The 25,732-nt window shown below is 40.0% G+C and overlaps 2 protein-coding genes across 4 annotated transcripts in view; one reads left to right on the forward strand and one right to left on the reverse strand.

Moving 5' to 3' along the window:
• LOC127379674 (SH3 domain and tetratricopeptide repeat-containing protein 1) overlaps positions 1 to 25,732 on the reverse strand; it is a 196,878-nt gene that overhangs the window by 147,858 nt on the left and 23,288 nt on the right. The window contains exons 2-3 of the mRNA XM_051429585.1: positions 18,572 to 18,750; positions 9,770 to 9,961 (exon numbers count right to left, since the gene is read on the reverse strand). The gene's annotated coding sequence lies outside the window, so the exon portion shown is untranslated. The remainder of the gene's footprint in view (positions 1 to 9,769; positions 9,962 to 18,571; positions 18,751 to 25,732) is intronic.
• sstr1b (somatostatin receptor 1b) overlaps positions 1 to 25,732 on the forward strand; it is a 251,490-nt gene that overhangs the window by 64,630 nt on the left and 161,128 nt on the right. The gene's annotated exons all lie outside the window — the stretch shown is intronic.

Consider the following 25,732-nt stretch of genomic DNA (forward strand, 5'->3'; position numbering starts at 1 on the left):
TTAAATTTAAAGACATCATAAATCGATAAATGTTAAGTTAGGGTTAGGGTTAGGGTTAGTTTCAGTCAACCTTAAGTTCAGGTCTTTGCTAAATGATCATTAGACCAGACAGGATGCTGATGAGCAACAAAAACACACATGACTGAGCTAAGCATGGGTTCATGTGACTGTAACTTTAAGAGCATTTGGGTCAGGAGGCTGCCAGGGGTGAAGACCCACAGCCGAATGAGTCAGTTTCTAACTCAAATTGTACATATAACATCCCTAGTGCAATCAAGCTTGACTTTATTTGACAAAATTTTTAATCTTAAGTATTTCTCCAGTGAGAAGAGAGCTTTTAAAGCGGTAGTGCAAGTAGGTAACTTTTATAAAAACAACTTCTTGTCATATTTGCTGAAACTTTCACTATATCCTGACAGTACTACATGAGACATAATCTGCGAAAATGACGTTTGTGTGAATCCACTGGGCCTGAATAAAAACAACCAATCAGAGCTGAGAAAGATAGTTGATTATTAAGTTTCATTCCCAGTTGTCAAATATTTTTTTTGCTAATTATGAATCTTAGATTAAGGTACACACACCCATTACAGTCTGTCAGTGGCTAGTGTTGTATGCTAGTTTTAATAATTCTAGCCAAGCTAAATTGATTTACCCCACAGGCAGATGTTTTTTTATTTATATTTTAAAAAGTACTTGAATTTTGTGTGATTTCTATGCACCAACGCACCAACACACCAAGGCTAATTCCTTGTACATGTAAAAACTTACTTGGCAATAAACCCAATTTTGATTCTGATTCTGATTCTGATTTTGCCTCATACAGGGCAGTGCCGGCCCATGGTATAGGCAGTATAGGCAAACGCTAAGGGCGCCGTCCACAATGGGGAAGAAAAAAAAAGGTGCAACTTATAAAATAATAATAAAATGTCAAAGACGAAGCTATTCAGTTTCTTGCGTGAGTATATGTATGTATATAACTGGCAGTGGAATTTACTGCGATGCAAGGGGGGCACCACCTAAAATCTTGCCTAGGGCGCCAAATTGGTTAGGGCCGGGCCTGATACAGGGAAAAGGTTATACTTAAGAATATTTGGCTTGTTTCTAGAAGGTTTGTTTTCGCAGGACAGTTGCAGCCTTGGAAACTAATGACAAGCCTGTTGTTACCTCTATAGAATGAATAGCCAGCTTCTCATTTCCCACCACCAGCCTCTCAGTTACCAGCACAAGCTTATTAGTAGCTGAATTTATATGCTAGCTTTAACAATTCTGGAAAGATTTTTTGCTCAATACAAAAGCTTTTTATTATATTTAAGAATATTTGGAATGTTGTTCCAGAGTAACTTGTGGAGTTTTTACTTGTCAGACAGTTATTAACATAACTTTAAAATGTTTGTCAAAGCAGCAGACTGCCTGTTTAATACCTACCTGTAGTACAGGATTACTAGCAAAACTCTTTCACATATTCATATTCAGGATGTTAATTGCACCAGGTTTTGACCCTCCTAAATGCAAGTTTTTCATGTCATGTGTTTAAATAGTGAAATTACATAAAACCTTTGTGAAAGAACATTACTTCAGAACATTTACTACTAAATATAAAAATTACCAAAACCCTTTTAAAAAATAAAGCACATTATTCATCACCAATGAAATGGAAATATTATAAGTTTATATATAATGTACAAAGTAGCAAAGCCTTTTGGGTTAACATAAAAGGGTTTCTTGGATACTGAAGTGCCTGCTGGAAGTGGAGCTCTCCGGTCACAGTGATGGCCGCTGTGTCGTCTCATTTGACTGAGGAATGACACCACCTGCCAAGTAATAACTTCCTCCTCTGACGAGTTCAGGAACACCTGAGCATCTTCTGGGCTCTGTTTCAGGAAGCAGGTTTAGTGAAAACTGAGTTTCTTAACCGTGAGCTGGGTTTTCAATCCCAGAAGAAGGGGTCATTTAAACTGAGGATCAGTTACTATGGTAACTCTGTTCACTTTTTTTGTTCTGGTGAGCAGTTGGCACCTTGCATGGTTTTTTGGACCCATGAAGACATCAACCTAACTCAAGTGTGGGATACTTTTGTTGGATTTAGAAGTTAACTTTTTACTTCAAGTGGCTTAAAAAATAAAAGCAGAGTTTGGTAGCTGCTACATTTCTGCCAACTTTAACCTAATACTTGTCTTTTTTTGTCTTTATAGCCCCCTGAGCGCAGCCTGCTCAGGTGAGCTGCATCAGGGAGGAATTTCAGCTCCACCCCTTACTTCCTGAAAGAAAAAAAGGTAGGGATGCACGATATAACGGCATTAATATCGGTATCGGCCGATGTTCGTCATTTTTTAACATATCGGCATCGGTCCGCGGTGTGGGCGTTTTTCACGGTGTCAAAAGAAGACACTCGAAAAGCAGTATGCAACACCTGCAAAGTCGAGGTAATGCGAGGAGGATGCCACGTCAAGTCATTCAACACCACAAATTTAATATGTCATTTGAAAAACCGCCACCCAGAACTACACGAACAATTACAGGAAGCAAATGCTGCTAACGTTAGCCAGCAGGCAACAACAAAGGCAGGTGCAGTGCAGCTGGGAGCCCGATACGGCAGGTACTCGACCAGACCAAGGAATTTGCCAAGGACAGCGTAAAAGCCCGGTCAATAACCAACAAGGTAATGGAAATGATTGCTCTTGACAACCAGCCATTTTCCATAGTGGAGGACCGAGGATTTCGGCGGTTGATAGAGCATATTGAACCCCGCTACAGCCTGCCAAGTCGGCGCTACTTTTCCGACGTCTCCCTCCCTGCTTTGTACGAAGTCGTGGCCACGCATATCCACAAATTGTTGGACAGTGTGACTGACATTAGCTTCACTACGGATATATGGAGTTCGGACGTAAGACAGATGAGTATGTTGAGCCTTACTGCTCAGTGGATTGATGGAAACTTTGAAATGAAGAGAGCTGTTTTACATGCGCAAGAGTTTACAGGAATACGGGGGTCGCCATCGCTGGCGCATTTGACTGCATGTTTGCTATGTGGAAAATGACCGTGCAAGTTGAAAAAATGTGCACTAACAGTCAGGACTTGTTTTGGATATTTTGATTTAGCCTTTTTCACAGATTTGAGTTTAACTGGAGTGCACAGAGCTGAAAACATGTTGCCATGAATACTGGTATGTTTGATCAGTGGTAAAGGTTGGTTACTTATGTTTTATGGTAGCCCTGTAACTTTGTTATTTGGAAGTAAAATACGTTCTGAAAATAAAGGAAGACATTCAAAAATTCAGTTTGCATGATTTTCAGTCTGTACTAAATTTTATCATCTCAGAAACTTTTTTTAAAAAACATATATGGATATCGGTAAATATCGGTTATCGGCCATAACAGCTAAATTAATATCGGATATCGGTATCGGCCAAAATTTTCATATCGGTGCATCCCTAAAAAAAGGTAAACAACTAAGAAAGAGGAACAGAATAAGGTCAAACCTTATGGCTGGAACACTCCAGGGATCTCCTTACCCTTCCACGTGCATAAGTGGAAAACCCTTCATGTGCATACAACGAAAAGTTTTAAACAAGGAGAGCAGCGCAAAGACCCCCCAGGGTACAGGGCAGAGCAAGCATCAATGCCAATCAGAAATGACATTGATTAATTCAGATACTTCATAAAAGAAGGAGCTGGGGTGGAGGTGGGTTGCAAAGCGGCTTGCAGAAGAAGTAGCAAAGATGGGCAGACAAAAGCAGCTTAAATAAGGCGTCCTGAATGATATTTGTCAATTAGATGCTTGGAGAGAATCAGCATATCAGAGTATGTAGTTTCCCAATAGGAAGCTCAAGAGGAATCAGCTGAGCCATCAGCTGATGTGTGTTTACGATTAGCTGTGATCAGCTGATGTACCTGGACTTAAGGGCTGAGCTTGACTTTGTGGCCTGCCTGAACTAATGCGTTGCTCAATTAGTTCTTTCTTAGTAGTGGGTACGAGAAACTTTGGCAGAAACAGGCCGTGTCTCGTAGAATTTTCACAGGCACTTAACATCACTAACCCATCTGACATGAAAGCTTCAAAACCTGTTTCTGGTTCAACTCCACCAAACGCCTCTGTGACAACTTGAACTTGTTTAACTGGAACACTAAGGGCAACTGGTTTAACATGATTACCACCTGCAATTTACCCTGCTTTTGAGCACAGGGTACTCTGCTTCCCAGTGTCCCCTCTCATGGCAATAATTGCAAACTTTACTTAAAACCAACTGAACGTGGACCACGATTTATCTTTGAAGACTCAGACCAAGAAAATTTATTAGAATGACCATTAGCTTTAGCATTATCTGAAACACCATTTGTTCCAAATTTTCCTTTATGTGCCAGCACATATTCATCTGCCAGAACAGCAGCTTCAGAGGCAGTTTCTACACCAAGCTCAGCAATATGAGTGGCAACCTCAGATGAAATATAATCTTTAAACTGCTATAGCACCATCAGATCTCCCAGATCTTTAAAAGTAGTGACCTCTGTTGCTGAACACCACCTGCTGTTTAGTTAAGTCCCTTGCAAACTCAACATCTGACTGTTTATCAGACTTCCTCCAAGACCTGAACCGCTGCCTATAGGCAAGGCCGGATTAGCCATCGAACGTGAACTTGTTAGTGCCCTTCATTTTGAAGATATTGTACACCAGTTTGCACATTCAAAGTCCAGAAAAATGCCAGTGTAAGATGTGTTTGCCAAATTAAATTAAGCATTTCAAATTCCTGGGGTCGTGAAGATGGGGCCCTTGAATATTGTTGTCCAGGGTACAGTGAAGTGTTAATCTGGCCCTGCCTATAGGCCTCTGGTACCAACTCATAAGCCTTTAAAGTTGCCTCTAACAGTAGAATATACTTGGCTGTCAGCTGCACTGAGCACTAAATAAGCTTCTTGGGCCCTGCCTGTCAGTACTGATTGCAACATCACTACACGGTCAGCATCAGGCCAACCTCTAGCATTAGCGACACATTCTAAAGGGGAGAAAAAAAAGTGCCTGGATCTCTCTCATCACTCCCACCACATCAAATTTTCAAACGTTGAGATACAGATTAACCAGACTCATATGGACCCTCAGCGTCAGCATTACCTGACATCTTACTTTCCCTAGGTAGACTGCTGTAGTCGTTCCTTTTCTACACCTATTTTATCCCTCTCCATTTACAACAACAACTCTTTTTGCTGCACAAAGATTAAACCTGGAGAAGACACCACAGACTCACAGACATTTGGAGTCTGCAAAGTAACCAGCAGAACACCATTTTCAATTAAAGCAGCCCTCAATGACCCTTTAATTTCCTCCTTTAACCGTTTTTCTCCAATGTCATCATAATGCTCAGCAAGCTTCAAATGTTGCTCTTTTGTACAACTATTCAAAAGCTCCTCAGATGGAGACTAAACAAAACTAGCCAGAAGAGTCCAGTTTTGATCACTGCGATGCCATACAATTAAAGCTTTCCCACTAACAGCCTCTCCAAAAACGTACTGATCTCAACCCTTGTCTTCATGCAGTTACTTAGAGTGGGTTATAAGGCCTCTGCACAAACAGCATCCCCCTTGAGTCTAGGGATGTGCCACCGAGACAACTGCTCTAACTGTTTTCACTGCAACACTACAATGATTTTATGAACAAATCCAAATCCCAAAGGAGAAACGTTCCTTCATCCTACCAATGAAAGCTCCAATTTCCACATGTGCACCCCAAACAATCAACTCTGTCACCATAGCTCAAAATGACCAAAAACTGTCTCCAGCCCTACACAAGACAGCACTAAAGCTCTAGCCCTAACAACCTGCACTACTGACCAAAACAAAGGAAACTATGCAGGGACCTTAACCAAACCTCTATATACACAAACTCTTCTCCTCTCAACCAGTAACCAAAACTCTAGACTATGCAGCCTCCCAAAAGTGGTTGTTAGTAGCTCTAATACTACTAGACTACCAACTTGGGTCATACAAAACTAAATCTGGAAAAAAAATCACTCTCTAACCTCTTCTGCAGCCAGCCCCAAACCTTAACCTAATCAGATAAGTGAGAGAATAGAGATGACAAAAATACTAACTAAATACTAACCTACCAGCAAATTACTAATAAGTTTCGACTGAACATTTGAAAGCTTACCAAACAAAGAAAAACGAGCCCCCATTTTGTCACAACCTGGCTCAAAAGTGTGTGACAAATGAAGGTCACTGCACAGTCTGCGAATAGTCAACTCAATTTAATGCAAAATAATCAATACAGTTTAATGTCTGTCAGCAAATCAGTATGTCTGTGTGAGTGAAAGGTGATGTGTATATGTATGAACGTAAAACCAAAAACACAACCAAAAACCAAGAGTTCAGGCAACAGGCCAGGGGAAGAGATTGAGAAAGCCTTGCAGGTAGACGTGGGCGATATATATCGTTTGCAATAATATCGTCATTGTTGTTTTGATGATGTGCAAATTTCCATTATGGAGTATTTAAAGTACTTCGCCAAAAATATTGAAACGCACATGGAAACTCCTCACATCCACTTAATACACGGTGCAGCAACTCTCTCTACAGCATGGCAGGATTCAGTCACACGACTAGTGGGCCTACGTGATCACATGACGTGATCACATGACCTCTCGCTAGCATCCTCCTTGCAACAGTTTAGCAGCGCGTTGTGATGGTAGAGAGAAAATGCAAACACCTCCATTCCCTGAAGCTACCGGTACTTCAGATGATTTAGTGCCGAGACGTGGGTCTACCTCTCTGGCATGGAAATGGTTTAGTTTCAAAAAGACTTTTTTAGTGCAGCGCTCAGAGCGCTTCAAGTTGAAATCTGTTCAACTTTTAACACCACTGGGCGCTCGGAAAATGAGTTTTTGAGCTCTCAGCGCTAAAAAACGCGTTTGGTGGACACAAGCCCTAACTCAGACAATTCCAATCACATTTTAAAGGATATCGACTGATTATCGTTATCACCAAAATCCTCAAAAATAACGAGATATTATTTTTTGCCCATATTGCCCACCCCTACTTGCAGGTCTGATTTATAGCTTCCTGAGCCCAGCCTGCTCAGGTGAGCTGCAACAGGGAGGAATCTCAGCTCCACCCCCTACTTCCTGAAGCGAAAAAGGGTAAACAACCAAGAAAGAGGAACAGAATAAGGCCAACTATAAGGCCGTCAGATTATATAAATTCAGTCGGTAGAGCGTAGCAGGTGAACTATGGCTGGATTAACCTACAAGGGGCCCTGGGCAACAGTGAGCTGCAGGGGCCCTATTAACCCCCACCCTGTTTGTCCCAGTCTGCAGTTTTATGCTAAAATACTTCCTGAACCCAAATTTAATGATCATTTGAGTAAAGATTTACGAATATGCACTGAGGGCAAATAATGAAAATGTGATTATATTCCTAATTTTTTTTTTTATTAAATAAGAACAAATCAGCTGACACACAGTGTGACCCCTGGATGTCTGTGGCCCCAGGGCAGTTGTCCACTGTGCCTGGTTTGTAATCCAGTGTTGATGTGATTACATATTATCTTAATGAGTGATGACCATTGACTGCTGTGTAAAGTGTTTCATGTCTGGCAGGGTTTCCACGGATCCTGGAAAAGGTGGAAATTGAGTGACTAGGTTTTCCAGTCTTAGAAACACCTATGGTCCCTCGAGGAATCCTAATGAGTTGGCTGATCTCCTTTTCATGTAGCACTACCATGAGGTTAACATTTGGTAACTACTTGATGGATTGGGATTAAATTTGATGCAGATATTTGAGCTTCCTAGAGGATAAATAAATCTACTGGATGGATTGGTGCAAAATTTGGTACAGACATTCATGGTTTCCGTTCAGTATATCAAATTGAGTTTGGAGATCCTCTGATTTTCTATTTAGCACTATCAAGTAATTTTTTTTATTTGTCCAGTACAAGATTAACTAATAAACGGCCTAGAAATTATATAAAAAAGACGCTTCACAACTTGCCTCAGAATCATCAGGTTTTGAGATCTTCTTCAAAGTTTGATATTTGTCCGTACAACCATGAGAACATTGTTAACAGGAATTGCTGACAGTTAATTCGGCATCGGCATCGGCATACTTTTAAAGCAAGAAATCTCTGTCTGTCTGTCTGTGTGTGTGTGTGTGTGTGTGTGTGTCTGTGTGCGTCTGTGTGTGTGTGTGTCTGTGTGTGTGTGTGTGTGTGTGTGTGTGTGTGTGTGTCTGTGTGTGGCTCAAATATCTCTGCAGATCAGGATCAGACTGACCTGAGAGTTTCCACATGGCTGCTGTGTGGTTTAAGGGTGTGCAACGTCGGCTTTCTTTGGACTATAAAGATACCGTTAATAAATTATTTCATAAATTATTTCCAAATTCCGCTAGCATTGCCAACGATAGCCACCGTAGCCACGTGCGCACCAGAGCCAATCACTGCAGAGCCCGTGTTGAAGGTGTTTCCCAGTTGTCTCCCCTCGTCAATCTAAACCCGCGGACACTTTATAATCATATGGATGCTGTTATAATGTGTAGTGATTGAGATCCTGACCCACCAAACATCCTGGAAAGTGACAAAGTTACGTTTTCCACTCTAAATTACACAATTATTACATAATAATCACCAGCAGTAAACTGACTCCCTCACTCGCAACACGGAGAATGTTTTGACACTCTGTGAGTTTTCCCCAGTGACAGACACTGTTTTTCGGGCAAAAATGTGACGAAGAGTCGGTAGGACAGGCGGGAGGACAGACAGGAGGACAGATGCTTCTCCACGTACAGCTGTGGTATTTTTTTTCCTCATATAAGTTTCCAAAGACAGTTACAGTTACTACGTTACTGTTGTTTGGTCCTGTAACGTTGCTTTGTGGGACATTTCTCTTTATTAAGTTGAGTGAGAGACCTGTGCAGTTATCAGACTGTCTGACTGACACGCCCTCGCTCCGCGCCGTCGGCTTATCCGTTCACACTGTAGGCGGTTCAAAAATAATGCTCCGTCCCTGATCCTCCTCTGGAGGTAGGATCAGGGACGGAGCGACATTTCCCCCCTCGCCGCATCTGAGTCTTTCACACAGAGGAGGGTGCGGAGAATTGGCGCTGGATCCCCGAATCTCTCTCTCTCTCTCCCTCTCTCTCTCTCTCTGATGTATGCTGGCCTATATTACAGGACTAAATAATATGTCCTAAATGTCCCTGACGTCCCACCTTCAAACACAACCTCATTTGGCCATCCATGAAAAAGCTACTTAACCTCACACTTTTCTATAGCAATACATACTTCCTACGGGCACTGCACTAGTATTTTTAATTAGGGGTACACGATAGTTATCGGGCAGATAACAGGAAATTATTACGTCATTCCGATAAGTCCGATATCATGACGAATAGCCCCGATAACATATATAACTTTGTCAGCACGGCAGTGCCCCGCTCCCACTATGAGACCTGAATGTCCTGCAGTGAATGCTGCGTTCAAGTGACATTGGCATAATCAGAAAAACTCTTTCTGACTGGGAAAATTCAAGAATACCCCCTCATGTCGAAAAGAACTCGTTAACTCGGTCATAATTTGGTAGTTGCTGACTTGAATTGATATTCAATTCAATTCAATTTTATTTGTATAGCGCCAATTCATAACAGAAGTTATCTCAGGACACTTTTCAAATAGAGCAGGTCTAGACCGAACTCTTTAACATTAATTACAGAGACCCAACAGTACCACCATGAGCAAGCACTTGGCGACAAGGGCAAGGAAAAACTGCCTGTTAAAAGGCAGAAACCTAGGACAGATCCTCCGGCTCTAGGTGGGTGGTCGTCTGTCTCGACCAGTTGGGGTGAGAGAGAGAGAGAGAGAGAGAGAGAGAGAGAGAGAGAGAGCAACAGACAGACAGACAGGTGCACAGCAACAACAGTATTGGCAATGGCAGTCTAGCAGGACCATGGCAGGAGGCTCCACCAGGATCCATGAGAACCTGCGAGACGAGAAAGCACAAGAACTCCGGGGAAGAAGTGGAGTTAGTAACATGCATTAATGGGACATGAATGAGTGCAGAAAGAGAGAGGAAGAGAGTAGCTCAGTGCACCATGGGAAATCCCCCGATAGTCTAGGCCTATAGCAGCATAACTAAGGGATGGTTCAGGACTCACCTGATCCAACCCTAACTATAAGCTTTATCAAAGAGGAATGTCTTAAGCCTACTCTTGAATGTGGTGAGGGTGTCTGCCTCCCGAACCACAACTGGATATCCACAGTATTTTTCCACATGTTACACATAAACAATAGAAACATGAACTTAAAAAGGCCGAAAGAACGACTAGCAAACGTGGGAACAGGGAATTACCATAACACTGTGAATGCAGCACAGCGTGCTTACGTTTGAAAACAGACAACATGGTGTCGACTGTGTGGGACTTTTTCAAAATTTTCTGAAGAAGACGGGTCGCTTGTTATTTGTAACAAATGTTCCAACCAAGTTCCACGAGGAGGTTAAAGTAGCATGAGCTTCAATACGTCAAACCTGAGTCTCTCTCTCTCTCTCTCTCTCTCTCTCTCTCTCGATAAAACAACTGAACCTCATTTACTTTAGTGAAAAGGTATTCATTTGAATGGAACCATAAGCCAAAATAATTTAAACTTAATTTTTTGTTACTATGAATGCACTTTTTCAGTTTGTTTACACAGACAAGTGTAACTTGCGTCAGTGCATTATGCACATTTTATTTATTGTTATTCAGGAATGCACTTTTTTCAGATTGTGTTGAAATGTTTGAATCTAACTTGTGCCAGTGCATCAATTTTCTATATATATTAATTTTTTTGAACTTCTGGAATGCACTTTTTCCGTTTGTAATCCCGATGCATGTATTTGTATCAGTTCAAGGGGCCTTTATTTTTTTAGAGGCTTGCCAATAGTTTTTCATTGGAAAAAAAAAATATCAACATTTAAAGAGTCAAAAGTGTTTTTGGGTTTGTTCATTGTATTAATGTCATGATCTTAGGTGATGATCATATATATATGTGTGTGTGTGTGTGTGTGTGTGTTATCGGGTATCGGTATCGGCCTTTAGGAGCTGAAAGTTATCGGTTATCGGTATCGGTTTTAAAAAAAAGTTATCGTGCATCCCTACTTTTAATAGTGCCAAATTGCCTTAATTAAACAAACGGGGCTCAAAAGACAATACCACTACCTGTAGCTGGAGCTTTTACAGGTTCTTGTTCTACTGGTGGCAGTTTTTCTTATTGGTTCCCAAATAGGCCTGCATTCTGGTGTTAGCATGTTTCCACCATATTAGACTTTCACTTCCTCAATTTTCACACAAATGTCAAATTTCACACTGAGCTTATTTTAAAAAGTAAAAGGACAAACTTCTTCATACGGAAAAAAAACTTGGCTTTATAATGCAAGGACGTCGCTCCAGATGGGATTTAAATTACAGGAGGAGCAGCCAGTTCACAGAAAAACAGCAGGTATTTATTACTGGTGGAAAAGTACCCACGTACACTCTCCAGATTGGACTAAAATCACTGACCAGCATAGGCAATGTTAAAATCCATTCTGAATAGATGCCAAAATTGATTAATTGAAGTGCATTTAGCATTACCCCAGTCACACTATCTATAATGTCTGTGTATGACATTTTGGGGGTGTTAAGCCTGTTTCATCACATTTGATAAATACCAACTTTCTTGTGTGTGTGTGGACAGCTCTCATGGACACATCCAACCCGGGTTCCATACAGACTTTTCTGCTGTGGCTTAGTTAGTAGTATAGTACGTACAAGTGGTACAGTCCTGTACAGTCCCTGTTCAGATTAGTACAGCAGTATTATCATATATACATCATGTCTTTGCAGCAGGTGAGGTCAGTCGCGCTGACCACAAGCATTTCATGGTGCACAGTGGTATCTGTGGACCCATGAATGAAAGGGTAGGCGGTTGGGGAGGGGAGGGGTGACCGTGACAAAACCCTGGGGTGACCGTGACAAAACCCTGGCAGACGGATCAAAGTCAGCCTCCATTCCCTGAAAAATGTGACCCAAACATCTGTGCTTGTGCTTTGTGAATGCTGATAAATCCACAATGTGTATCCCGTCTCAACAAAGCCAGGAAGGTATGAATATGTTAAAAGCACCCATCTATCAGCGGGATATGTTCTTTATTCTCTGTACCTTAGCTAATGTAAAACAGCAGCGCTACTGTTTATGCTGAGGTGTTATCAGGTCACCCCAGTTTTTAACTTGTATATCTTAAAGCTGCAGTAGGTAACTTTTATAAAAATAACTTTTTGGCATATTTTCTGAAACTTTCAATAAATCCTGACAGTAGTACATAAGACAGGTAATCTGTGAAAAAAACAGGTTCCTCTGGCTCCTCCTTAAAAAACAACCAATCAGAGCCACCCATCCCTGTATTGAATAAAATGCACTGTCCCTTACTAAATCAACATGGGACACAATTTGTCCTGTATTTTCGTACACACCCTACATTATTACTACATTTTCACATGCTTGGAATGACATGAGAAGTAATAAAACAAAAAGAATCTCACGAGACATAGTTGAGAAATATTAAAGGTCCAGTGTGTAACATTCAGGAGGATCTATTGTCTGAAATGGAATATAATTTTCATACGTATGTTTTCATTAGTGTATAATCATCTGGAAATACGAATCATTGTGTTTTTGTTACCTTAGAATGAGCTGTTGTATCTACAGAGGGAGATGGTCCTCTTCTGGTGGAGTCAGCCATGTTGAACCACCATATTTCTACAGTAGCCCAGAAGGGACAAACCAAACACTGTCTCTAGATAGGGGTGTTTGCATTATTCCCACATTTCACTATAGTTTCTCCTTCAAAGGGGAGCCTGAAGTCAGGGTATTGCAGTCTGCAACTTCACTGCTAGATGCCACTAAATCCTACACACTGGTCTTTTAAATCAGAATTTGTGGAAGAAAATAACACGCACTCTCACTCATCGTCAGTTGCCCCAGTTACAGAAACTGTACAGTTTGCCATTTTCTGTCCCCCATGGTGGACTGTCCGACCTGATTTCCCTCACTCTGGAACAGATTAATCTTTATTTCAATGCCTACATCCCAGGAGTTGTTCTGATCAGTTTTATTTTCGCTAAGACATGTATTGTTCAGTCATCCACCGAGTTTATCAGTGAGTTATTGAGACAGACCAAAAATGTTGCCCATGTCTGTTATCTGATGTTTTGATCCTTAATATACAGTAACTGTGCTTTACTCTTATTGACTCATTTCCTTGCCATTAATGTTGAGAGTAGCAGAAAATTTCAAATTGATGCATAATAAGCACAAATTTGTGCATTAAAATTAACCAGAATGCAGGTAATGAAGTGTCTGACACTCAAAATGTCACGAGGGAGGACTCCCAGACCCTCTGCTTGATTTGTGTCCTCAAGACATGGGGCTGCTGGCAAGGTCCCTAATTTTTTCATGTTTTTGGCCTCTTTAAGTACAGTGGTTGACTGAATATGCTTAGTAACACAAAGATTCACATTGCACTTCTGTTCTATGCAAGTTTCAACACTTGCCAACCGTACTTGGTGCCAATGCATGTGTTACTCAGATGATTCTTTAATCTGAATATAGGCTATAGTGAAGCTGGAGGGAATATTTTTTCTGGTTGGTCATATTGATGCACTTCTTTGATTATAATAAATTATTATTATCTGAATTCTGATTCTCCATTTTGTTTTTTAATAACTATGATATAATAATGACTCCAGCTACATGTTTCAGTGTTTATCAAACTCACGCAGATAGAATTTGTATTGCCTTTTTTGTCAGGTTAAATAATCATCTTGCTATCTTATAAATCTTCCAGCATAAGTTCATTAAAGCTTCAGTAAGTAACTTTTATAAAAATAACTTTTTGTCATATTTGCTGAAACTTTCACTATATCCTGACAGCTGTACATGAGACAGATAATCTGTGAAAAAAATCACCTTGTATTACTTCCTCTTGCCTGGTGCAACTAATGGCATTTACAAGAATCAACTGGGCCTGAACGAAAAATAACCAGTCAGAGTAAAATAGTCCCAGGTCATCAAATACTGAATCTTTGGGTTGGGGACTTAAAGATAGTTGATTGTTCATTCCTAAAGCGTCGGTATTTGACCACCTGGGGTCATTCCATTGGTTGTTTTTGTTCAGACCTTCGGGGAATCTTGTAAATGGAGAACTAGGAGGAGCCAGAGGTACCTGATTTTTTCACAGATTATGTGCCTCATGTACTACTGTTGGGATATAGTGAAAGTTTAAGCAAATATGACAAATGATTAACTACTGCAGCTTTAAAGTAAGCCCACAAATAAACTTAATGTGTGCACAATGTGTGCAGGTTTGATTGGTCAACAAGTAATTATTTACAACTAAAATAACTAATAAGAAATTGATGTATTTTCAATTCTCTGCCACTGGGAAATCCCATCTTCTTAGGCTTTCACGTTCCTGTTCCTCAATGCTTCAAAAGGATTTCCTCTCATTCAGATTTGTGTCTTCTGTGAAACTCAGAGCCTCCCTGACCGTCCGCTTCCTCTTATTAAAATCTCCCAAGAGGTGTGCTGCTGGCTTTTTTGCAATCCACTATATCTGAGATATTATATGCATGACTGCATGCTGATGTGTCTGCCTGAACTCTCTTATAAAGAGTCCTCAAGTGTAAATGTTTTGGCGGTTTCAAGTCAAAGAGTTTATGTTTTCCTCCCTACCTCTGGAAAAATGAAAAGAAGAAAACAAATCTGTGCTGCTTTGATGACTGTTTCCACCCACAAATATTTAAAATGTGTGGCCAAATAGAAACAGAGAGAAGAAAGGATGGCATTTGCAATATTCCACTGGGTCTGAACAAAAACAACCAATCAGAGCAAGAAAGATAGTTGATTTTTGAGTCTCATTCCCAGGTTGTCAAATACCGACGCTTTGGGTGCCAAAGATTCAAGCCACCAACCATGCAAATGCCATTAGGAGCACTCGGATGAGACAGAGGAACTCGAAACTTTTTTCATAGGTTATTAGTCTCTTGTACTACTGTCAGGATTTAGAGAATGTTTTGGCAAATATGACAAAAAGTTATTTACATAAAAGTTACCTACTGCAGCTTTAACTTTGTTTTAAAGTACCTGCCAACTTTCATTCATGCACACCTCTAGTGATTTCGGTAATCAGTAGTCTTTCCCCCAAACAGAGCAAATGCACCAATAAATTAGATGGATGAATAAGCTAGGAGAGCATAATAAATTGAATAAATGTGAATATTTTCAATTTAAAAGCAGCACATTGATTTATTCCAATTTAAGCTGGGACCTGAAAATGTGATGCAGCAGCTGGTGAACTGGTTTGTATTTTTAATGATTAAACTCTAACACACTTTGGAGACACGGCCACACAAGCATAAGGTAACACTCAAAGCCACTAAGCATGCAAATACATTGAACCTAAAATGATTCCAAACATCTTGTTCACATTTGGACAGAATATGTGGGTTCATTACAACTATTGAAAAATTTGTATCCTAGCTGGATGGGATCTGATTGCTGAGTTTGATTGCTATAACGGAAATAATTAAGACTAATGAGAAGGCAGCAGAGGCTATATTCTTGCTGAAGCCATCTATTGATCTAAGCAACCAACCATCTACCGCCAATGATAAGCCGAGGCTGGTAACTGAGAGGCGGGCGGTAGGAAATGAGAACTATTCATTCTACAAAGGTATGGGCTGTCATTAGCTTCTGAGGCTGCACGTCATGGCTTCTTATTAGCACACCTCGAGCTAGCAACCCACTGGAGCCACAGCTCCAAAAAAAAGCATTCTTCATTAATTTTTCATTTCCAACACTGGGACAAGACTACTTTCTCTTAAACTAAGTTTTGCAAGTGGTCTTACTCTTATAATAAGGAAAATAATATTGTTCCTCTCCTGGGATATTATGCAAACCATTTTTAACTAACATGTAACTTGTTACTGGTTAAATCTGGCTCAATATTAGTGTAATATCTTATTAAGACAAAGTTAGATGTATCGTCTTAAAACGAGATTACTGCTTGAAAAGAGGATTTTTTACTCTCTTGGATACTAGTACACCGAGGCTAGCTAGATTAGCTACTGATTTGGCTGGTCACTTTCTGTTTTTGTATTTTGATGGCAAATTTAAGGAAAATGCTGTGCGTTATTGCCACCAACTGTAGACACATTGTTAGCCTATAACCAACCAAGCCAGCTGCTGATCTAGTGGGTTGCTAGCTGAGACATGGTAGTTACCAGCCTCGGAAGCTAATGACAAGCCCATAACTCATTTGGTCAAATGAACCATCACCAGGCTTTAAGTTACTAGCGCCTTAAAATGGGTTATTTAGCTTAATAGGAAAGAAGAGTGTGTGTGTGTGTATTCTTGTCTTAGAATCGTAGATTAAAGCTATAATATGTCATTTCCGCATGTTTCCACAATGTTCACCCAGAGAAATCTGCCATTTTATTCAGGTAATGCTGTGTTTCACCCGTCGCCTGTCAATGGTAAATGGACCTGTACTTGTATAGCGCCTTTCTAGTCTTCCGACCACTCAAATCGCTTTCACACTACGAGCCACATTCACACAGCCATGGCAAAGTCCATCGAACAGAAACTAACTCATTCATACACATTCACACACTGACGCTGTGCATCGGGAGCAATTAGAGAGTATCTTGCTCAAGGATACTTCGACAAGTGACAGGAGGAGCCAGGGATCGAACCAACAACCTTCCGATTAGGGAACAACCCGCTCTGCCTCTGAGCCAAAGCCGCCCATGGTGTCATATCCCTTTTGTGCATGTGTCAGCATTGTGGTTGTCTGCCAGAAGCTATTATACATTGACTTTTTATCCAATTTGAAGCAAGTGCGAAACCTATGTGCTCATTGACTGTGTAGTTTTGCCTCGTCCGTAGCCGGAAAAAATGGCAGCTCGCCTGGTCACACACAATCTCATAATACAGCAGCAACAACAGTACACTAAAATATGTTCTGAAATGATTTTAAGCGAGAGGTAGTCAACAATGTAAGAGAATCTAGCTTCATATTTGATCAGCACTGCCTAGTTTGACAGTTTGATCGGAGTTTGGTGTGCTGCGCTGGACAGACTCTGAGAATTGTCAATTAAAAGGTAGCCACGGCCAAAAGCAAACGTGACTTTATCGTCTATTTTACTTTAAATGGGACCATTATTTACTAAATGAACATCATAATGAATTGAAGAAGATGTTAAACTAGCGACTGAGACCCTAAACTTATCAGGAAACTGTTTACTGAGCTCATAAATTCAGTGTCAAGTCGGCTCATTCTCCATTAAATTGAATGGGATTGTGTGAATGTGTTATTGCAGCCAAGCAGCCAGCCTGCTCGAATTTACATAGAATGCAGGTTTTAAGGCACTTTCGTGTTGGCTTCACTTTTCAGACCCCAAAGCTCTGTCCATTATATATACTGTCAATGGGTTGAAGCCACATTTTTACCATCCACTGTTTAGATCTTGGTGCTTTTCCACTCTAGATTTGAACCGGATGAAGGATTTTAGTCACGGACACCTGGATATTACTGATATTCTTATCCTTATTCTTATTAATTATTATTATTATTATTATTATTATTATTATTTCCCATCATTGTGGCTATTGTCATTGTCGTCATCATTCTCATAATCATTAGTCATTTCTACAAGGATAGTTGTTATCATTGTTGCTGTGTGCACCTTTGTCTGTGTCCTCTCTTTACCACATATCTTTGTGTTTAATGTGTGGCTATAGCTGTGTGTACACTGTGTTTAAACCTGTACTGAGTTGAAGAAAAGGAGAGGTGTGAATGTGTCTCTGTCCTTGAAGACTTGATATAGAGTGGTTAAAGATCAAAGAATGAGTCAGTGGATGTCCAGCCAGCACATGGAAATTCAAATATCAATATATATATATATATATTGATATTTGAGTTGGCTGTAATTCCATGCTGTAGTTCAAATCGGATATCTATTCAAATCAATTCAGTTCAATTTCATTTGTATAGCGCCAATTCATAGCAGAAGTTATCTCAGGACACTTTTCAAATAGAGCAGGTCTAGACCATACTACTAATAACATTATTGACAGAGACCCAACAGTTCCCACCATGAGCAAGCACCGGCGACGGCGGCAAGGAAACACTTCCTTTTAAGAGACAGAAACCTCAGATAGACCTCGGCTCTAGGTGGTCGTCTGCCTCGACCAGTTAGGTTGAGAGAGAGAGACAGAGAGAGAGAGAGAGGGAGAGAGAACAGAGGTAACGACAGAAGGACAGAGACAGAGGTGCACAGCAACAACAGTAGCAACAACTACACTAATAGTAGTGACTGATGATGATGAACATGAAGAAGAAGATGATGACGACGGCGACGACAACACTGATGGGGGACAATGAGTGATTATAGTAATAATAGTAACTGTAGTAATAATAATATTAATAATAATAATAACAATAATATCAGTGATATTAGCAATGGGAGTCAAGCAGGACCATGGCAGGAGGCTCCACCAGGATCCATGAGAACCTGCAAGACGAGAAAGCACAAGAACTCCGGGGAAGAAGTGAAGTTAGTAACATGCATTAATGGAACATGAAAGAGTGCAGAAAGAGAGAGAGAGGAAGAGAGGAGCTCAGTGCACCATGGGAAATCCCCCGATAGTCTAGGCCTATAGCAGCATAACTAAGGGATGGTTCAGGACTCACCTGAGCCAGCCCTAACTATAAGCATTATCAAAGAGGAATGTCTTAAGCCTATTCTTAAATGTAGAGAGGGTGTCTGCCTCCCAAACCAAAACTGGGAGCTGGTTCCACAAGAGAGGAGCTTCGTAACTGAAGGCTCTGGCTCCTGTTCTACTTTTAGATACTATGGTATATACTGTGACAGGATGTGTCTAATTTTTGTAAAATTGCGTTGATGAAAAAAGGCAGTCCTAGAGGTTTGCTTTATGTGGGAATTAAAGGACATGTCCTGATCAAAGATAACTCCAAGATTCCTGACAGTGGTGCTAGAGGCCAAGGTAATGCCATCTAGAGTAACTATATATTTAGACAGCATGTCTCGGAGGTGTTTGGGGCCAAGTACAAGAATTTCGTTTTTTTCTGAGTTTAGCATCAGAAAATTGCAGCTCATCCAGATTTTTATGTCCTCAAGACATTTTTGTAACTTAGATAACTGATTAATTTCATTGGGCTTGATTGACAGGTATAACTGGGTATCATCTGCATAACAGTAAAAGTTAATGGAGTGATTCCTAATAATATTGCCTAAGGGAAGCATATATAAAGTGAATAGAATTGTTCCAAGCACAGAACCTTGTGGAACTCCATGACTAACTTTAGTATTTTTGGAAGATTCATTGTTAACGTGTACAAACTGAGAACGATCTGATAAGTATGACTTAAACAAGTGGTTCCTTTAATGACAATTTGATGCTCAAGTCTCTTTAAAAGAATATTATAGTCAATGGTGTCAAATTTGGTACTAAGATCTAGTAATACAAGTACAGAGACAAGTCCATTGTCAGAAGCAATTAAAAGGTTGTTATTAACTTTAACCAGTGCTGTCTCTGTGCTGTGCTGTGCCTCAAATAAGCTATTGCTATGTAGAAAGTCACATAACTGCTTGGCAACTACTTTCTCCAGAATTTAGGGGAGAAGGGGAGGTTAGAAATCGGTCTATAGTTGGCTAAAACGCCTGGGTCAAGAGTGGGCTTTTTAAGAAGGGGTTTTATTACAGCTACTTTAAAGGACTGCGGTACATATCCTGGCAAAAAAGAAAGATTAATCATATCCAGTAAAGAAGTGCCAATTAAGGGTATGACTTCTTTAAGCAGCCTAGTTGGGATTGGGTCTAACAGACAGGTTGATGGCTTCGATGTAGAAATTATTGAAGTTAACTGATGAAGATCGATAGCAGAAAAACATTCTAAATATATATCTAATCTTACATTGGTTAAAGTTCCTGAACTTGGAGAGACAGTGATACCTGTTGAGGGCATTTGGTTATTAATTTTGTCTCTAATAGTAATAATTTTATCATAAAACATCTCACAAAACATACCCAGCTGCTGGAATAATGAGGGGATATATGTTTTCAAACGATTGATTTTGACAAGAGCCACATGATGTGTGTTTTTGAAAGGAACAAGCAGGTCAAAGAGGCTGTAAGGGGAGCTGTGAAGAGAGAAACCTATTTATCTGAACCTGTGAGCTGCTGAAATACTGTCCCTCAGCTACTTCAGCACTGTGAGAGGTGATCTGCATGACAAGCACACGTGCACAATATCATTTTCTTTTCTTTTCACACTATTAGAGAGAAAATAGAAGAAAAATGTAGTTCCACCAAGAGCTGATTTCAGACCTGTGAAGTAATGAGATCTCCAGTCAGCCATGTTGTGTGTGTACGCAGTATGTCTGTAACTGCTACAGTGAGATATTATTAACTGTTGGGATCCAAGGATACCTTTAAACATGCAATTGTTCATTTGAAGTGTTTAACTGGACCAAAGGGAACATGTTGGAATCTGGCCACAAAGAAATTGTCATTACTACAGTCGGACTATGTAAGCAATAAAGCCTGCTTGTAGTGACTAAAGACAAAGGAAAAGGGGCCTGCCAGATAACAGACCCCTCAGCAGGGGGCCAAGAATGCAGCCAAGGTGTGGCATGAAAGCAATAAACGCCCAAACACCGGCCCTTCATTGGTCAGATTCCCTCGGACCCCAGACCTGTCATCCTGGCTATTCAAGAGACAGTTTGGACTTTAGAACCACAACTCTGATCAGCCTGGCTCACAGGACCTCCAGCCGACCCACGCAGCTCACCCCCAACTCTTCTTCATCTTCCTTTGGACTGTTGGTAACATACTGGGCATAGATAGATAACTTAACAGAGTTAACGGCTAAACAAGGACTGTTTAATTACTGTTAATGTTACTGATGTGTTTTATTCAGCTTATTGTCAGGTTACTGTAGTAACTGTAGTCTTTCAGACAGTGCTAAGGTGATGTTAGTTTAATGTTATGCTTCACACAGACACCGTCTTTGCATGCAACTAACTCCCTTTTTAACGGCACCGTTAATCTAAGATCACACACACACATATTCGGCCTAAACCTCAGCACATACACAAGGAGAGGGATTCAAACCCTCCCGCTTCTCTATTGCTCTCACCGACACGTGTTTCATACCCTGAAACATCTGGTCAGAGGACAAAGGACACACACCTTTTCTGGTGCGCAAACCCCATGCACACACGCACACACACACACACACACACACACACACGCACACATGCACACACACACACTCGCCTTTTTCCTCTAGCTCAGTTCCTTTAAGTTAGATTGTATATAGTGTATTTTCCTCTGTTTGCTTTAAATTGATCTCTTTAATAAATGCTTGTGTTTATATATACTGGCCTATTTAATTTCGTACAAGAGTAAGTGATACCAACCTCTTCTATGTAGAACTCAAAGCTCCCACTTTAGCTTTTAATAATGATTTTGGTTGTAGTTATTAATTTAATTATTAATCTGTATTTTTACGAGACTGATCAATCAATTGTTGGCTATCGTTTCCCTTATTTAAAGGTGGTGCCCCGTGGATCTTTAATATTAATTCAAGTCATTTTCTATTATCTTTTGATAATTATACATTTTGATAACCATTAATTACGGTGGCCAACAAGGGCAAATGCGCCGCAAACGGCAAAACGCTGCAAACACGGGAATGATGGAAAACCAAAAACACACAAACACATAAAAACAAATGCAAAAGAAAAACGCAGCAACAGAAAAATGCTGCAATCAGAGAAACGGAGCAGAAGCACAAACTTACAAACCCACAAAACAAATGCCAAAGAAAAATGCTACAAATACTAAAAACATTATATAATATAATGATATTATATAATATATTATTATAAGATTATATTATATAATCTTATAATAATATTAAATAATATTATTATAAGATTATTATAGAAGAATATTATAATAATTATTCTATTATAGAAGAATATTTTTCTATAATATAATATTATGATAATTCTTCTATTATGGAAGAATATTCTTATTATATATATAGTATACAGATACTGTACAGTAAATGACACTGAACTGATGAAGTAAAGCTCACACTGTCACATCAGAAAGAGTCAAAGGTCACTGCTGAGAAAACACAATTAGTATGACCTGTATGACCTAATTTAGTCCTCAATCTATATTGACTCCCAAGGTCCTCTGAGATATATTTTCCTCTCGGTTAGGGCTGCACTATATGGTAAAAACATTATATTGCAATTATTTTAGGAGATATTGCGATATGATTCAGCTAGATTAGCTAGCTAGCAAAATACGATGATCTAAGAAGTCTTAGATATTAGAAATGAGCTTTCATTATCCCTAAGGATCCTCCTCTCATGAGGTAACACACTGAAAATCTCCCTGTATCCCAGACTGTTACTGTTACCACAGTAATAAACATGTTCTCTTAAATCTTGACACACAAGATTTGTTGACCAGAACTACACTACTTCATTATAATGCTGTCATTGGTTTATTTAGCCAACACTTTTGTGCCACCTGATTTGTATTTACCCCTTCAAAAGTTAAAAAAAAAGGCTAGTTATGATTCTCTACCACTTTCATGAACAGTAGGATGTGATTCAGTGTGAGACCACTGTTGACTTATTTCAAGCTGGAAAAACACTCCCTCACTCCATGGTTTCGTGTCTTGTCTTTCAGTTCTGGTTTACATAGTATAAAATACCTTCAGTACTGATAAGCTGACAACACAATGTGAAATGACCTCCAGAGACCACCAGACCATCTGCAGCCTCTTGTCGTACGGACAAAAAGCTTCATCCACATGTTTAGGGCAGGTAGCTGAAATTTGTTTTAAAGCTATTTTCAATCAACATATGAAATAACCTATCCCTGGTTAAAAATACTCCAGTGTTTTTCATAGCCGTCGTCTGGGAACATTTAAAAGCTCTCAGTATTCCAGGGTCTCCAGAGTGTTACCAAACATCACTACGGCCCACACAATTTCAACTTTAGCTAGAACACACCTCTAATTTCAGCTGCCACCCACTCAGATACAAATACATTTTGGGTGGCTGTGGCGCCTACAATAATTCCTGATTATAATTCTTCTGATAAATCCCCTAAGACTATTCATTTTTAGATGTTTTTAGGGACTTTCAATTGGGCATTTAAAGGTACAATATGTAATCTCTCAAGACAAAGGATGTCCCTTAGCTCAGCTTGTTTTTCTGATAACTTAAGATCCAGAAGTCCAATGACTAAAATCCTTCATCCAGTTCAAATCTAGAGTTAAAAAGCACCAAGACCTAAACAGTGGATGGTAAAAATGTGGCTTCAAACAGTGTTAACTGAATACAATGACAGATTTCGCTGAGTTTGAACATTGTTGTAAACATTTGGGATAATGTCAGTACATAGCTGAACTACATATTGAACATAGCTTTAGTCTTTATAGACAGTTTAATGATTTAATTATTGTATTAGAGGTAGCATCTAAGATTCACTATAGTTTGAGGCTGTACTCATGCAGCTAAATGCTAAACGCAGCATGCTAACATATTGACAAGAACAATGCTAACATGCTAATGTTATGCAGCTTTTCCATCTTAGTTTAGCATGTTAGCATGCTAACATTTGCTAATTAGCACCAAACACGAAGTAAAGCTGAGGCTGATGGTCATGAACCAAAGTAATGGACAAGTAAATGTTTGTTTTTTTCTGATAATGGCGCTAGATGAAAAGTCAGGACATCACCAGAGTGATTACAGTTTATCCTGAGTGGAACATAAATATTTGCTATTATATTTCCCACTTTCTGTCTTATTTCTGCTGTAAAGTCGGAGATTTTAATATGGGGTCTTATGGAGATTGACTCATTTCTGGAGCCAGCCTCAAGTGGCCGTTAGAAGAACTGCAGGTTTGTGTTGGCTTCATTTGCAGCCACAGTTGCTGCTTGCTTTCACCTGTACTGTACCTCATGAAAGGGAACCATGTTTACTCTCTCTCTCTCTCTCTCTCTCTCTCTCTCTCTCTCGCTCTCTCTACCTCTCTATCTCACCCCAACTGGTCGAGGCAGACGGCCACCCACCTAGAGCCGGTGTCTGTCCGAGGTTTCTGCCTATTAAAAGGAAGTTTTTCCTTGCTGCCGTGGCCAAGTGCTTGCTGGTGGTGGGAACTGTTCGGGCGGCTGTGGCTCCGAGGCAAAGCGGGTCGTTCCTTAATCGGAAGGTTGTGAGTTCGATCCCTGGCTCCTAGTGCCACATTTCGAAGTATCCTTGAGCAAGATACTGAACCCCAAATTGCTCCGGATGCCGTGAATGTGTATGAATGTTAGTTTCTGTTCGATGGACTTTCCTGTCACTGTGTGAAAGGTTGAATGTAGCACATAGTGTAAAAGCACTTTGAGTGGTTGGAATACTAGAAAGGTGCTATACAGGTCCATTTACTATAAACAATAAATATTTTTATAAAGAGTCTAGACCTGCTCTATTTTGTAAAGTGTCCTGAGATAATTTCTGTTATGAATTGGCGCTATACAAATAAAATTGAATTGAATTGAATTGAATTACTTAGGTACACACATCAACAAGCACCCACCACATACTGCTATCATTTCAACTACCAGTAGTTTTAAAAACTCAACTGTGAACTGGGTTGTTTTATAGGAAAAGTTAAACATTTTCCACAAAACAACCAATGTTACACATCAAAGTTATACCAAGCCTTAGTGTCTCCAGAGGCAAGTGTGTGATAAATGTCTTCAAGTGATGTGATTTGACTACAAGTTTGAAACAAAACAAATCTGGCGGTGTGGATAGATAGATAGATTTAGATAGAAGTGAGCTTAAACCTCTGTAGTTCGTCTCTGCCGCAGGCTAGGAGCTCCAAGCTACATTAGTGTCTACTAGCCTAACACACCTGAATCACTGACTTGATTGGAAGTCAAGTTACATTATGAATGAATGAGACAGTAGAAGAAAAGTACTGTATATTGTGTGTTAACTATACTTTTATTGACGACGACATCTCCCAAATGACATATAAAAACTTAAAGCTAAGACAAACTTCCCTCTTCATGACGCTGCACTTTGTCCTCCACTACCTCTCCAAAAACAATTACAAAAGTGTATGTTCAGAATACAAAGTCCAGACCCGCTATTATTGGTTCAAGACGTTTTTGAAAAGAAAGCCAGTCCTCGGCATCAGGAAGTCAGAATCAGTGCCAGTTTTATGAGCTGCAGGGCTGAAGCAGCAGGTCTTGGACCAGCACAACAAAGCCCATCTGACTGAACTGAGAATAAATTACCTGCAATGCGTTTGTGTTCCCTGCAGCACTAGTGGGTGGCTCTATGGACACATTTCTTCACAGAAACCAGATGTGAGCAGATGGACGGCATTCAGTTCACAGAGCAAAATACTGTGGCGGCTTCTTTGTATTAACCACATACCTTACTTGAGGTGAATGTGTTGTTTTGTTACATTACCCATACTAGCAAACCTCTTCTTGCATTCACTAGAGGCTACAGTGTTTATTGCATCCCATAATACACAAAAACAAAATACTAGATCAGAAACATTCTTATGGTCTTTCTAGTTGTGGGTCTGAAACTGTAAACGTGGGAGTGTGCTAGGCTGCCA

This window comes from Dicentrarchus labrax, unplaced genomic scaffold, assembly GCF_905237075.1.
Source record: "Dicentrarchus labrax unplaced genomic scaffold, dlabrax2021, whole genome shotgun sequence".
In the NCBI taxonomy this organism is placed as follows: domain Eukaryota; kingdom Metazoa; phylum Chordata; class Actinopteri; family Moronidae; genus Dicentrarchus; species Dicentrarchus labrax.